Here is a 15,044-nt window from a genome sequence, read left to right as displayed (position 1 = left end):
AGCTTAGCATTTTATATCTACTTTTACACGTATGTGTATGTGTATGTAACATCAGAATACTCAGTAGAGCATGTCTATAACATACAATTTTTTTCCTTTAAAAGAGGCCTGTATAAGACACAAAAGGACAAATATGATTCCATTTATATGTTACCTAGAATTCAGAGAGACGGAAAGTAGAATAGCAGTTACCAGGGAGTGGGGGGAGAGTGGAATGGAGAGTTAGTGTTTAATGGGTATGGAATCTCAATATGGGATGATGGAAAAAGTTCTAGAAATGGATAGTGGTGATGATTGTACAACAATGTAAATCTACTTATTACCACTGAACTTTACACTTAAAAATGCTTCAAAAGGGCCAGGTGCAATGGCTCATGCCTATAAGCCCAGCACTTTGAGAGGTGAAGTTGGTAAGACCCTTGGGCCCAGGAATTTGAGACCATCCTGGGCAACATAGGGAAACCCTGTCTCTACAAAAATAAAAAATTAGCTGATTGTGGTCCCAGCTACTCAGGAGGCTGAGGCAGGAGGATCACCTGAGCCCAGGAGGTGGAGGCGGCAGTGAGCTATGATTGTATCACTGCACTCCAACCTGGGTGACAGAGCAAGAACTTGTCTCAAAAAAAAAAAAAAAAAAAAAAAGCTTAAAATGCAAAATTTTATGACATGTGTATTTTACCACAATTTTTTAAAAAAGAGGATTGTATATAATCCGAATATGAGAAATCCCAGAATAGGGCTAAGAGCAGCTGGCGGTTTTTCTAAAACTCTTTCTTTTGGGTCTAGCTGCTTAATCTGGACCTTTTGAGGTTTTAACACTCAGATGGTGAAAAGAGCCCCTTTGGAAAAGGGAACCAAATAATTAGTGCCTAGGGAAAAGCCATCCCTCATTTAGACTCGGAGCAGTGTCAGCCTCAGCCACCCACACCTAGACTTTTGGTAAGGGGCCCCTATACAGTCCCTTGCATGAGAGGGAGGAAGGGATTCCAAAGAGAAGCCAGGAGATTCTGAAAGGAGAGATCCTCCACCTGGTAGCCCAAACACTGAACATCTCTTGGCAGCTCAGAAACTTTAGCCTTCTTATATCTTCATTGTGGTTTTGTTCCATCCCTGAGTAACACTGGAGGAAGGTACTGTGCCAACAGGAAGTGGGGAGGCACAGTGAAGGAAGTGGGGTACTCAGAAGGGAGATTGGAGGTACGCATTGGAAAAAAAAAAACCACAGCACCTTTTTATTTCCATTTTACTGACAAAGAAACTGACCCCAGAGAGATCAGCTAACTTGCCTAAATTGTCACACAGAGCTAGGCACTGTGGCTCACACCTGTAATCCCAGTGCTTTGGGAAGCTAAGGCAGGAGGATCACTTGAGACCAGCAATTCAAGACTAGCCTGGGCAATATAGTGAAACTCTGTCTTTACAAAAAAAAAAAATTTTTTTTAAATAGACAGGTGTGGTGGTGCATGCCTGTGGTCCCAACTGCTCAAGAGGCTGAGGCAGGAGGATCACTTGAGCCCAGGAGTTAGAGGCTTCTCTGAGCCATGCACTCCAGCCTAAGTGACAAAGCCAGAGCCTGTCTCCTCTAAACTAAAAATTAAAATTAAATTGTCACACAGCTCATAAGAAGCCAAAATGAGGACTGTGTCAGTCTGATTGTAAAATCCTTGATTGCAGAAATCCCATTTTGCCTGTGTTTTATTGATCATGGCCTCCTTCAGATTCCGGCTCTCACCTGCTCTATAATGGCTCTGCTTTGCTACATGTCACCCTCCTTATCTGAAAACACATTTTCACAGTCTATAAGGAGCCCTGGGGCTCTCTCTATGTAATGTAAGAATTTGGCAAATAATAAGGGGCCCTGGAGAATTGGAGTCCGGTATGAAAACTGAAACAGACTCTAACCAATGATCCCCTGTCAGGCACTGGCAGAAGACCATGCTCTGGCCCTCATGGTGCCAAAGGAGCTACCACACATCATCAAGGAAGCACTGATAGGGGATTCCTTTCTTCAAAATGTTTAATTTAACATGCTGGTGCATCTAGGAACAAAGCCACTCTGTGATAAAATTAGCCGTGCTAAACACTCTTGCTAGCAAAATAGCACCGCGGCCCTTTCTAGCCACACTATCTGAAAATAGCTCTGAAAATAATGTCACGAGCAACTTCTATTTGCTTCTTCCCAGGAGAAGGTAAACAAGTAAAATCAAAGGCAGCTGCTCCTGCAGGGCCTCTTCCTGTATTTGTTCCGTCTCTTAGGGACAGCCCATCCCCACCCTATTCCTGCTCTTCCTGTTCTCCTGGTCCTTCCACCAACACCTCTCCTCTCTCAAATTAGACACCAAGGCAACATCAGTCATTCACATTCGTTTGAGTGACTTTACATTTTAATATGAATTAATCTCTTGCATAATACTGTCCATTTGACATTTTCCTAGTTGGACCAGTCTTCTCCAGTAACCAAACTAAGGGCCTAGGAACTGGAAGAAGACAGAGGAGGTTGTATAGGCCATAACAATTTCTTACCTGAACAGACTACAGACGCCAAGAATGGAGGTCACACTTGTGGGTTTGTGCCACTAAATGGCAATTATGCCCCTTTGCAGCTGGCGGTAGGCAACAGACCCACCCCTGCAGCACTGTGGTCTGACTTTAATCTCTCTCTGGTGCAAAGATCTTTGAGAAGCTCATAAACACCCCTTTCATTACAGCAATCATCTCTTTATCTACTTTTAACTTTACTAGAAATACTTATAAAATCACTCAGAGAAACATTGAAAGAGAAAAGAGAAAAATTTCATACCACCGTAGACGCTCCATCTGCCCAACCATGTATCTAATATTCAGCAAGCGCCTTTGCTCCTCTTTCAGTCACCTTCCGTATGTCATGTGTTCTGAGGAATCTTGGTCCGGGGGCTCCTATTTGGAGCTACTCTCTCTTCCTGGCTCTTCCCTGAGGAAAATGCTGGGTAGAAAACCCTTGCATGCCTCCTTCTACACCTGGAAAAGTCCTAGCTCCTGGCCCACTCTTCTGAGAAGAGTTTCTAGAACCCTTCCCAAACCTCATTCTCCACCATCTTGCTAGGTACATTCAATATAGATATTTGTCATAAGCCTGTTAGAGAGTTAGCACATCATTCCATTGTTATTTGCCCACGTGTGTCTTCCTCACTTGGTAAGAAGAGTCTGGAAAGGAGGAATAAGCTTTTATTTATTTTATATTTTTATTTTTACTTTTTCTTTCTTTCCTTTTTTTTTTTTTGAGTCAGGGTCTCACTCTATCAGCCAGGCTGGAGTGCAGTGGCGCAATCTTGGCTCACTGCAACCTCCACCTCCAGGGCTCAAGCTGTCCTCTCACCTCAGCCTCCTGAGTAGCTGGGACTACAGGCTCTCACCACCACACCCAGTTAGTTTTTTAATTATTTGTAGAGATGGGGGGTGGGGGGGCCTCACTATGTTGCCTAGGCTGGTCTTAAACTCCTGGTCCCAAGCAATTCTCCCATCTCAGCCTCCCAAAGTGCTGGAAGTATAGTCATGAGCCACCTCGCCTGGCCTATTTATTTATTTCTGACTATCACAGTGCCCTGCCCAGTGAGCTGCCAACTACTACCTGGACAGCCAGTAGAGACTGAAGAGAAAAGAACCCTGTTACCTTCTCTAAGAATCCCAGCTCTCCAGAACTAACCCTTGTTCAGTCACTGAGCAATTTCACACCCTCTCTTCTGCCCTATCCTAGGGCCTAAAGGCTGAAACAGTCAGCATCACTGGGTGGGTGGGTGGGTGAGGGATGGGGTGATATGAGGTGAGCATTTGTGCAGTTGAGCAGAAATACCTACATGTGTGTGGGTTCCTCTTGAGCACTAATCAGTTCCCTTGTCTCTACTTGCTTACAAGGGGATGTCAAAGGCCAAGTGGATAAAGACTATTACCATTTGTCTCAAAGGCACTTTCCCTTCCAGCTGCAGGAAAACTACATTCATTGAAGGGAATCTGAACTCTGGAGTGTTTTCCATCCACACTGCTGCCTTCAGAGTCTTGCCACTCAAAGTGTGATCCTCAGGCCAACAGTATCAGCACCACCTGGGAACCTGTTAGAAATGCAGAATCTTAGGCCCCACCCAGATCCGCTGAATCAGAATCTACATTTTTTACAAAATCCCCAGATGACTCACAAGCACATTAAAGTGTGAGAAGACTGATCTAGAGCCTGCCCTGAAGCCATAGTATTTCATGCAGGGTGTGGTGTCTTTGGCAACTCTGGGATGTCCGGTCTGGTCCCAAAAGTCAGGATCTCAATGGGATTAGTGAAACTCCGCAGGCTTTAGGTGTTCAACAGAAAGCTCATTATTTGGCAATGTTGGGGCATTAAACAGCCCTGATACTTCTTCAGGATATTGGGAGTTAACCATTAATTCTCGACTGATGAAAACCTGGAACCTAGACTAGGGTTTCTGTCAGGCTACCAGAAATTTCCTTTATATTAAGGCCAGGAATCCCTGGAGCCACCTGGAATAGCGTATGGACCAAGTAAAGACAAAAGGAAGGATTTCTCATAGGCTCTGCAGAAGCACTTTATTCTGCGTGGGGTTTTTTTGTTTTTGTTTTTTTGAGACGGAGTCTCGCTCTGTCACCCAGGCTGGAGTGCAGTGGTGCGATCTCGGCTCACTGCAAGCTCTGTCTCCCAGGTTCACACCATTCTCCTGCCTCAGCCTCCTGAATAGCTGGGACTACAGGTGCTCGCCACCACGCCCAGCTAATTTTTTGTATTTTTAGTAGAGACGGGGTTTCACCATGTTAGCCAGGATGGTCTCGATCTCCTGACCTCGTGATCCGCCTGCCTTGGCCTCCCAAAGTGCTGGGATTACAGGTGTGAACCACCGCACCCGGCTGGGGTTTTCTTAATGAATGCATCAGACACATCTGAGACTCAGTAAGCCACTTGGGATGGGGGTGGGGGAGTCATGTTACCTGGGGGCCATCTACAACCTTGGCTTACCTAAATGCTATTCATGAAGTCTGAAGAGGCCCCTGAGGTTAAACCATGGTAAACCCCAGAAATCCTTGACAGGGCTGTAGGCCCAGAAAGAATGGCCTGGGCCTGACCTCAGCCACAGTCTACTTTCTTTAGAGACAATGTCTCACTCTTTCACCCAGGCTGGAGTGCAGTGGCACAATCACGGCTCACTGCAGCCTTGAACTACTGGCCTCAAGTGATCCTCCCCATCTCAGCCTCCCAAGTAGCTGGCAGTACAGGCATGTGTCACCATACCCAGCTCATTTGCTTTCTTTACATGTTCTCAAGCCTTCCTGAGGTCAGATAAGTTATGGATCAGAGTAGAGCATGCTCTCAGGAATGATAGGAATGCAGTCCACCTGGGAAAGGAGCCCATGTCATTCATGAAACTGTACTGATTGCCCGGGTCTGCACCTGAGCTCTTCCCTGGTAGATGAACATCCACAGGGCAAGACAGCAGGTGACAGCTGGGAGTTAGGCCACCACACAGCCAGCTTAATGTGAGGGAATCTTCTGAGGCCTAAAGGGCATTATGTGGGTCCAGGATCCCCTAGTTGGTGCTTGAAAGTAAAGCCAGAACTGGGGCTCAAGAACTCAGAGTCAGAGGACGAGCGCTTGTGCTAATAGAGCCCCAAGAAACACAAAGTCAGGCAAAGAAATGAGGTGTGCTTTCATAGATTTTAATAAGGATTTGAAGGAGAAATGGAACAAAATGAGATCCAAGGAGACGAGGATGGAATTGAACTGGACTAAAGACCTATTCTGTCTACGAGCTGATCTTACCCTAAGCTGACCCTGATGTCTAGAGAGCTTGTATCATTTAGTTTTCTCTTTTATCTTTCCTTGGTGCACAGGTAGTGACTACTTATCTCCCATCTCCCTGTTCATGTCCTGATAGAACCTTTTCTTCCTCTGTCTCCAAACACATTGGCTTTTCCTACCAGAAACTGAAGGGGGCCTCATGTAGAATCTGTCATTGACTCATGAAGTGTCCAGTCAGAAATTGTTTCCAAATGAATGTGAAGAATGTATGTTGGCCAGGTATGGTGGCTCATGCCTATACTCCCAGCCTTTTGGGAGGCTAAGACAGGAGGATTGCTTGAGGCCAGGAGTTTAAGACCAGCCTGATTGGCGCAGTGGCTCATGCCTGTAATCCCAGCACTTTGGGAGGCCGAGGTGGGCAGATCACCTGAGGCCAGGAGCTCAAGACCAGCCTGGCCAACATGGTGAAACCCCATCTCTACTAAAAATACAAAAATTAGCTGGGCATGGTGGCAGGCGCCTGTAATCCCAGCTACTAGGGAGGCTGAGGCAGGGGAATTGCTTGAACCTGGGAGGCAGAGGTAGCAGTGAACTGAGATTGCGCCATTGCACTCCAACCTGGTCAACAAGAGTGAGACTCCCTCTCAAAAACAAACAAAAAGACCAGCCTGATCAACATAGCAAGACTCTGTCTCTACAAAAATAAAAATAAATAAAACTAGCCAGGTGCAGTGGTGTGCACCTGTACACCAACTACTCAGGAGGCTGAGGCAGAGGATTGCTTGAGTCCAGGAGTTTGAGGTTGTAGTGGGCTATGATCCACTGCACTCCAGCCTGGGTAACAGAGCAAGACCTTGTCTCGAAGAAAAGAAATTTTTTGGTTTCCCAATGCATATAAAAGTTTTATTTATACTATACTGTAGTCTATTAAGTGTGCAATAACATTATGTCTAAAAAATTGGCCAGGCGCGGTGGCTCACACCTGTAATCGCAGCAGTTTGGGAGGCCAAGGCGGGAGGATCACCTGAGGTCTGGAGTTCGAGACCAGCCTGACCAACATGCAGAAACCCCGTCTTTACTAAAAATACAAAATGAGCCGGGAGTGGTGGTGCATGCCTATAATCCCATCTACTCGGGAGGCTGAGGCAGAGAAACACTTGAACCTGGGAGATGGAGGTTGCAGTGAGCCGAGATTGTGCCATTGCACTCTAGCCTGGGCAACAAGAGCGAAACTCCATCTCAAAAAAATATATATATATTATATATATAATAATGTTTGTACCTTAATTTTAAAATATCTTATTGCTTAAAAAATCCTAATGATCACCTGAGCCTTCAGCAGGTTGTAATTTTTTTTTGGCTGGTGAAGCATCTTGCCTCAGTGTTGATAGCTGCTGATTGATCAGGGTGGTGGTTGCTAAAGGTTGGGATGGCTGTGGCAATTTTTAAAAATAAGACAACCATGAAGTTTGATGCATCAATCAACTCTGCCTTTCACAAAAGATCTCTCTGTAGCATGAGATGCTGTTTGATAACAGTTTACCCACAGAACACGCACAGATGTGCATTTATAATCCTTGAGTTAGACACAAAAGTTCTCCAAGTCCCCACTACATTAGCTAGACACAGAGCACTGATTGGTGCATTTACAAAGCTTGAGCTAGACACAGGGTGCTGATTGGTGTGTTTGCAATCCTTGAGCTAGACACAGAGTGCTGATTGGTGTATTTACAACCCTTTAGCTAGACATAAAGGTTCTCCAAGTCCCCACTAGACTCAGGAGTCCAGCTGGCTGCACCTAATAGATCCCGCACCAGGGCCACAGGCGGAGCTGCCCGCCAGTCCCGCCCAGTGCGCCAGCACTCTTCAGCCCTTGGGCGATGGATGGGACCGGGCGCCACAGAGCAGGGGGCAGCGCTCGTCGGGGAGGCTCCGGCGGCGCAGGAGCCCACGATGTAGGGGGAGGCTTGGGCATGGTGGGCTGCAGGTCCGGAGCCCTGCCCTGCGGTGAGGCAGCTGAGGCCCGGTGAGAATTCCAGCGCAGCGCCGGCGGGCCAGCACTGCTGGGGGACCTGGCGCACCCTCTGCAGCTGCTGGCCTGGGTGCTAAGCTCCTGACTGCCCAGCACCTGAGGCGCCGGTGGCTCCCAGTGCGGGCCGCGCAACCCACGCCCACCCGGAACTCGCGCTGGCCTGAGAGCGCTGCACGCAGCCCCAGTTCCCGCCCGCGCCTCTCCCTCCACACCTCCCCACAAGCAGAGGGAGGCGGCTGTGGCCTCCGCCAGTCCAGAGAGGGTCTCCCACAGTGCAGCGGCAGGCTGAAGGGCTCCCCAAGCGTGGCCAGAGTGGGCGCCAAGGCCGAGGAGGCACCCAGAGTGAGCGAGGGCTGTGAGGGCTGCCAGCACGCTGTCACCTCTAAGATTTGGGGGATGGTAAGTAAGCATCGGCTTCCACTTAAAGTCACCAGCTGTATTAACCCATAACAAGAGAGTCAACCTGTCCTTTGAAGCTTTGAAGCCAGGTATTGACTTCTTTCTAGCTAAGAAGGTCCTAGATGGCATCTTCTTCCATAGAAGGCTGTTTTGTCTATACTGAAAATCTGTTGTTTAGTGTAGCCATCTTTATCAATTATGTTAGCTAGATCTTCTGGATAACTTGCAGCTTCTACATCAGCACATGTTGCTTCACTTTGCACTTCTATGTTACAGAGAGAGTTTCTCTCCTAAAACCTCATGAAACAGCTTCTGCCACTGACAGACTTTTCTTCTGTAGCTTCCTCACTCTCTCAGCCTTCATAGAATTGAAGAGAGTTAGGGCCTTGCTCTGGATTAGGTTTTGGCTTAAGGGAATGTTATGGCTGGTTTGATCTTCTATCCAGACCATTCAAACTTTCACCATATCAGCAATAAGGCTGTTTCAGTTTCTTAATCATTAGTGTGTTGCTAGAGTTGGACTTTTAATTTCCTTCAAGAACTTTTCCTTTGCATTCACAACTTGGCTGTTTGGTGCAAGAGGCCTAGTTTCTGTCTTATCTCAGCTTCTGACATGTTTTCCTCACTAAGCTTAATCATTTCTAGCTTTTGATTTAAAGTGAGAGATGCATGACTCTTTCTTTCACTTGAACACCTAGAGGCCATTGTAGGGTGATTAACTGACCCAATTTCTTTCTTTCTCTTTTTTTTTTTTTTTTTTTGAGACGGAGCCTTGCTCTGTCGCCCAGGCTGGAGTTCAGTGGCGCGATCTCAGCTTATTGCAACCTCCGCCTCTCCAGGTTTAAGCAAGTATCTGCCTCAGCCTCCGGAGTAGCTGGGATTACAGGTGCATGCCACCATGCTTGGCTAATTTTTTGTATTTTTAGTAGAGACCGGGTTCACCATCTTGGCCAGGCTGGTCTTGAACTCCTGACCTCGTGATCCACTTGCCTCAGCCTCCCAAAGTGCTGGGATTACAGGCGTGAGCCACTATGCTCGGCCAATTGACCCAATTTGAACATCATCATGTCTCAGAGAATAGAGAGGCCGGAGGAGAGGGAGAGAGATGGGGGACTGAGCAGTTGGTGGAACAGTCAGAGCACAAACAACATTAACTAAGTTCACTATCTTATATGGGTACAGTTCATGGTGCCCCAAAACAGTCACAATAGTAACATCAAAGGTCACTTATCATAGATCACCATGACAGATATAAAAATAAAGTTAGAAATATTATGAGAATTACCAAAATGTGACACAAGAGTGAAGTGAGTATATGCTATTGGAAAAAATGTGCCAATAGACTTGCTTGACCCAGGGTTGCTACAAACCTTCAATTTGTAGAAATGCAATATACATATGTGAAATGCAATAAAGTGAATCACAATAAAACAAGATATGCCTTGTACATATATGTGAATATATATTGATGTAAATATATACATATGTATGCTACATATATATGTTTTTTTGAGATGGAGTCTCGCTGTGTCACCCAGGCTGGAGTGCAGTGCCACCATCTCGGCTCACTGCAACCTTCTCCTCCTGGATTCAAATGATTCTCATGCCTCAGCCTCCCGAGTAGCTGGGATTACAGGTGCACACCACCACGACTGGCTAATTTTTGTATTTTTAGTAGAGACGTGGTTTCATCAGGCTGGTCTCGAACTCCTGATCTCAAGTGATCTGCCCACCTTGGCCTCCCAAAGTGCTGGGATTACAGGCATGAGCCACAGTGCCTGGCCCATATTTTTTAAACATATAAAATTTTATGGTAGCAATTTGATAACATTTTTATATTTATAATATTTGTTAATTCTGTGGTAACTGGTTAATAATAACTATATATGTTATTAAACTGTTGCCACAAAAATTACCCATAATCCTGTAACCTAAACGCAACTATTTTTATCTCTCTGCTGTTTCTGTGTGCCTTAAGATGGCAAATAAACACATCTGAATATAACCCATGTTGTCCTAGGCCACACTTGTCTGAAATAAAATAGTCACAGTAATGGCAAAAATGTTATTTCTCTGACTCTGCTGTCGCCTTCAACTCTGGGAAATCTGACCACTCTCAAATACCACCCAACTATTTCTGGGAGTCTCTAAGCAGAGGTGGGGATGGGGTGGTCTCATGTGTTTTCCCAAAGTTTTTTTCAGTTGCAAAGTGGTCCCTAGCATCCCTCTACCATTGCCTGTCCTGGCAGCCTCTGTGTTGTCTCCAGCATGTCACTACACCCAAATTATAACTCCTTTCCTAACATCTCCACCCACTGGTAACTGCTGAAGCTGCTAGGGATATTATAGATTTGGAGTCATCTCAAGCGTCCTCCCCTACCGTAAATCCTTGCACGGGATTCTCAATATTTTAGAGGTCTCTGATACTCCAAAATGAGCTCTGGGGGCTGATCTTAAAGGACAAGCTGAGTGGATGGCAAAGTGTTGCACTCAGAATCATTCAGCAAGACACACTCCTGGGCAGACACCAGGTGACATGCTGTCACCAGTGCTGTAGAGGTGCCCCCCATACAGAAAGCCCAGCCAGACTCAGGTGAGGGAAAGTGGCATTCATGTGGGAAAGAATCTTTAAAATGCTTCAACTAATTAATGACTTTAAAATTCATAATCTTCTGCTTTAATGCTTCGTGGTAACAAATGGTGACACAACTTACAACCTAACAGCAACATTAAGAACTGGAACACGAATGCTTTTTGCTGTAGGAATTAGAAAGATTGACTTGACGAGTTAAGAGTCAAAGAAATCTTCACACAGCACAGAGGATATGAGCCTGATTTTTAGAGATAAGTAAAATTGATATGGATAGGAAGAGCTGGTGAAAGTTTTCTATGTAGAGAAGATGGTATGAACATAGGCATAGCACCAAGAAAGAACAAGACTTACTCAGAGGCCCAACTGGCTGGAAGTGCAAGCTCTCGTAGGGAAACAGTGGGAGATGCAGCTGGAAAGGTAGGTTTGGGGCTGCCACATAGAAGATAATTTTTTTTTTTCACAGAATGATAAACTTAGTTGTTTTTTTGTAATAATGCTATGGAAAGGAAAAAATTTTAGGATGTTTTTAATGCTTACTAGTCTCTTCTTTTTAAATTATTATTATTATTATTTTATTTTTGTGGATACACAGTAGGTGTATTTATTTATGGGGTACATGAGATGTTTTGATACAGGGACACAATGTGAAATAAGCACATCATGGAGAATGGGGTATTCATCCCCTCAAGCATTTATCCTTTGAGTTACAAACAACCCAATAACACACTTTATTTTAAAATATATAATTATTTAAATAGTCACCCTATTGTGCTATCAATAGGTCTTATTCATTCTAACTATTTTTTGTACCCATTAACCATCTCTACCTCCCTCCGACCCCCCCAGCCTCTGGTAACCATCCTTCCACTTTCTATATCCATGAGCCCAATCGTTTTGACTTTTATGTCCTACAAATAAGTGAGAAAATGTGCTGCTTGTCTTCTGTGCCTGGCTTATTTTACTTAACTTAATGACCTCCAGTTCCATTCATGCTGTTGCAAATGACTGGATCTCTTTATTTTTTATGGCAGAATAGTACTCCATTGTGTATATGTACCACATTTTCTTTATCCATTCCTCTGTTGGACACTTAGGTTGCTTCCAAATCTTAGCCATTGTAAGCAGTTCTGCAACAAACACAGGAGTGCAGATATCTCTTCAATACCCTGATTTGCTTTCTTTTGGGTATATACCTAGCAGTGGGATTGCTGGGTCATATGGTTGCTCAATGTTTAGTTTTTTGAGGAACCTCTGAGCTGTTCTCCATAGTGGTTGTATTATTTTACATTCCGTCAACAGTGTACAAGGATTCCCTTTTAGAAGATAAAAATTTTTTTTTTTTTTTGATGGAGTTTCGCTCTTGTTGCCCAGGCTGGAGTGCAGTGGCGTGATCTCGGCTCACTACAACCCCCACCTCCCAGGTTCCAGCAATTCTCCTGCCTCAGCCTCCCTAGTAGCTGGGATTATAGGCACCCACCACGACGTCTGGCTAATTTATGTATTTTTAGGGGAGACGAGCCTTCACCATGTTGGTCAGGCTGGTCTCAAACCACCGACCTCAGGTGATCTGCCCGCCTCGGCCTCCCAAAGTGCTGGGATTTACAGGCGTGAGCCATCGCACCTGGCCTAGAAGAGAAATCTTAGTAACCAGCTCAGAAGTCTGGACTTTTCCTAATGGCATTGAGAGATTTTGAAAAATTCTAAGCATGTGAATGATATGATGACATTGGTATTTTAAAGAAAACTGTTCTGGTATTTGTATTTCAAAAATCCAGGAAAGGCCGGGCATGGTGACTCACAGCTGTAATCTCAGCACTTTGGGAAGCCAAGGAGGGTGAATTGCTTGAGGCCAGGAGTTTGAGAACAGCCTGGGCAATATAGTGAGACTCCCATCTCTACAGAAAAGTTTTCATAATGCCTTATGCCCCTAGCTTCTTGGGTGCCTGAGGTGAGAGAATTGCTTGAACCTAGGAGGTCAAGGCTACAGTGATCCGAGATTGTGCCACTGCACTCCAGCCTGGGCAACAGAGCAAGACCCTGTCTCAAAAAGAAAAAAATATATAGGAAAGAAAATTTGTAGGAGATAAAAACAAATCTACTTAACTGTATCTAGGTCTTTGGATTTCTTTTGATCTTGTTTCAGGTTGCTTGTTTAAATATAGTTATTGTTAACTCTAGTAAATGAATCATTGAATACAAGTTATTCTTTTTTAAATTTATTTTTATTTTTGAGACAGAGTCTCACTCTGTCACCCAGGCTGGAGTGCCGTGGTGTGATCTTGGCTCACTGCAACCTCTACCTCCCAGGTTGAAGTGATTCTTGTGTCTCAGCCTCCTGAGTAACTGGGATACAGGCGCACACCACCACACCCAGCTAATTTTTGTATTTTCGGTAGAGACAGGGTTTCGCCACGTTGGCCAGGCTGGTCTCAAACTCCTGATCTCAATTGATCTACCTGCCTTGGCCTCTCAAAGTGCTGGGATTACAGGTGTGAGCCACTGCACCTGGCCGGAGTACATGTCATTCTTGACCATTTAAAATAATTCTATTTTTGATGACAAAAAGATACGTAACTGAGTGGAGAGGCATTCTTTACTACTCAGTTAACCATGTTTTAAGAAGCTCAGCTGCTAATAACATCAGACTATGTCTAATTCATTATATCTGTTGGTACATTAAAAGAAATAGCTTCTGGTGACAATGAATTCATCAGAGAGTTTGAAAAGATGGCAGGTATTCTGAATCAAACTTTTGGTTAGAAAACCAGGAAATGTGAGATAAATGTGTTTCAGATATGAAAGGTACATAAATTCAGATGACTTAATGAAAACTGTTTTTTTCTCAGATGTGCCTAATATGTGTGCAGCTATTTTTCCTATTTTTTTTTTTAAAGTAGTGATTTTTCCAAAAGTGCTTACATTGATGTTAGACTTTTGGTTCAACTTAGTTTGGTTTGGTTTAATTTGGTTTGGTGTGGATTGGGTTTTTTGTTTTGTTTTGTTTTATGATTTTTTCAAGAATATTATATAAGTAAAGGAAATTTTTACTTTTTATTTTAACATCCATATTCAGAGAATTCCCTATCTTATGAGTCTTGGTGGGCACAGATTTTGCCTTCCACTAGAGAAGATGGAAATTCAGATTTTCACTTTCTTAGCTCTTTGTCCTTGGACGTGGGAAAGTGTCCTAAGCTCAGTCAAACAAGTGAACTCCCTGGATATTTGAATCAGTGGCTATTATAATAAAGAGCCAGGTGTACATACTGGTGGCAGTTCAAGGCAGAATAGGTAGCAATATTGAGTTTTCAGGTCACCAGCAGTGGTATCCCAGAATTTAAGGCTAGGTAGCAACGTGAGTTGTGGCAGCCAAGGGTTAGTGGCAGCAATGGCTAAGGGTTATTGTCAGCAAAAGCAAAATCCTCACTGGACTTATTCTGGGCATATTGGGGCTCCCTAGTAACTGCTTTCCTTCCAAGCCTGATTTGCTGAACTGCCAGGTAGTTATGTGAGTTCCCAATACTCTTTCATCAAATTTCTCTTTCATTTAAATCAGGCTTGGTCAGTTCTATTGCTTGCAAGAACCTTGGCTGATAGAAGTTCATTGCAGGTGGGGCTCAGTGGCTCATGCCTGTAATCCCAGCACTTTGGGAGCCCGAGTTGAGTGGATCACCTGAGGTCAGGAATTCAAGACCAGCCTGGCCAACATGGTGAAATCCCATCTCTACTAAAAATACGAAAATTGGCTGCGCATGGTGGCACGCACCTGTAATCCCAGCTACTCAGGAAGCTGAGGCAGGAGAATCGCTTGAACCTGGGAGGCAGAGGTTGCAGTGAGTCGAGATCGCACCATTGCACTCCAGCCTGGGTGAAAGAGTGAGGTGCTGTCTCAAAAACAAAAAAGTGTATTGTAAAAAAAAAAAAAAATTTAAATATACAGACAAGGCAAAAATAAAATCACTTGTAATCTCATTACTTGGATAATAACCTTTAACAGTTTTGTTTATACAAAATTTATTTTATGCATGTGTATATATTAAAATATAAGCCAGGCACGGTGACTCACACCTGTAATCCCAGCACTTTGGGAGGCTGAGGTGGGTGGATCACTTGAGGTCAAGAGTTTAAGAGCAGCCTGGCCAACATGGTGAAACCCCATCTCTACTAAAAATAACAAAAATTATCTGGGTGTGGTGGTGCATGCCTGTAATCCCAGCTACTCGGGAGGCTGAGGCATGAGAATCACTTGA

The 15,044-nt window shown here is 44.5% G+C and overlaps 1 long non-coding RNA gene across 1 annotated transcript in view; it reads right to left on the bottom strand.

The window, feature by feature from the left end:
- The window catches only part of LOC129033782 (uncharacterized), a 41,039-nt gene extending 37,832 nt beyond the window's left edge, over positions 1 to 3,207 (bottom strand). The window contains exon 1 of the long non-coding RNA XR_008501667.2: positions 2,801 to 3,207. This is a non-coding gene — a long non-coding RNA (uncharacterized LOC129033782). The remainder of the gene's footprint in view (positions 1 to 2,800) is intronic.
- Between the last annotated feature and the right edge of the window lie 11,837 nt (positions 3,208 to 15,044).

The sequence above is a fragment of the Pongo pygmaeus genome, chromosome 2, assembly GCF_028885625.2.
Source record: "Pongo pygmaeus isolate AG05252 chromosome 2, NHGRI_mPonPyg2-v2.0_pri, whole genome shotgun sequence".
NCBI lineage: Eukaryota > Metazoa > Chordata > Mammalia > Primates > Hominidae > Pongo > Pongo pygmaeus.
This window is presented reverse-complemented; position numbering and strand designations above follow the sequence as displayed.